Source organism: Oncorhynchus keta, unplaced genomic scaffold (assembly GCF_023373465.1).
Source record: "Oncorhynchus keta strain PuntledgeMale-10-30-2019 unplaced genomic scaffold, Oket_V2 Un_contig_18181_pilon_pilon, whole genome shotgun sequence".
Classification (NCBI taxonomy): Eukaryota; Metazoa; Chordata; class Actinopteri; order Salmoniformes; family Salmonidae; genus Oncorhynchus; species Oncorhynchus keta.
This window is the reverse complement of record NW_026280781.1, coordinates 42,541-43,625: the sequence shown is the minus strand read 5'-3', so window position 1 is coordinate 43,625 and position 1,085 is coordinate 42,541. Positions and strand designations below refer to the sequence as shown.

Below are 1,085 nucleotides of genomic sequence, written 5' to 3'. Positions count from 1 at the left end.
AAGTCAAGCCACATGTCACAGTTGAGCTTTCTTGTTAAACCCTAAAAATAAATAATAACACGATTGCGTTGAAAATACCCATTAAGCCATTTGTTAAGATTTCAGCCATGTGGACCTGTTGTCCTACTGTGCTGTAGTCAGGATGGCCGAGCGGTCTAAGGCGCTGCGTTCAGGTTGCAGTCTCCAATGGAGGCGTGGGTTCAAATCCCACTTCTGACATACCTCAAGGGAACATTTTGACATTTGCTGTATGGTTAGTGAGAAAGTCCATATTGCAAACGTACGGTCCCTTACTAGACGTTCGAAAACGTTTGTAAAATTTGCGGACGGCTTCGGGCCGAGCGGCAGGGCCGGACCTAACGGGAAGCCATCAAATGAACTTTGTCGGACATTCGGTTTCCGTTTTATAAAATAATCAAATTTTGGTCATTTTTCCGCTGTCCCGAAAATCCCACAAGAGGGCATAAGCTGTCATATTGCTATTGGACAAAACATCACGAATCACGACGGGGCCTTATCTCGAAAACTGAAAATATTTCGAAGCCGAAACCTGGTGAGCGTAGGTTTGGCATAATGGGCAGTTGGCCTCGAACAAGATGGCATCTAGGCCTCAACGGTTTTTGAGTTATGGCCATTTCTCTGGGATTAAAGGTCCAAAATGAAAATAGCGAAATTATTTTTCCACTTCACGTCAAAGTCAAGGAGCCTCCGGTGTCAATAAAAAAGAACCAGCCATTTATCTATCGTCATTTAAGAGAAATCGTACAATGACAGATTGGTGATGTTCAAAGATAGGTTTTTTTTTCCAACAGTTACAGATCCAGTTGCAGGGTGTTCAAACAAATCTTTTTTAAAGTGTGCTGCGGAGCTCTGCGAGATTTCTGTGATTTTCTATGATTTTCTGAAATAACACACACTCAGGATTCTGTAAAGGCATACCCCAATAAGGATATGAGTTCATTTATAGCTTCCTGTACCAACCAGAAGTGCCTTAAATGGTGTCATAGTGGCAGTTTCAAGGGTTAAAAAGGTCAGATCTTTTCAAAACTTCATATGTGTGATTAGGCAACCCCCATAAACTGCAA

The 1,085-nt window shown here is 42.1% G+C and overlaps 1 non-coding gene across 1 annotated transcript; it reads left to right on the top strand.

The window, feature by feature from the left end:
- The first annotated feature begins 136 nt into the window (after positions 1–136).
- On the top strand, positions 137–219 carry trnal-cag (transfer RNA leucine (anticodon CAG)). The gene has a single exon. It is a non-coding gene; the product is annotated as a tRNA-Leu (tRNA).
- Positions 220–1,085: the final 866 nt, after the last annotated feature.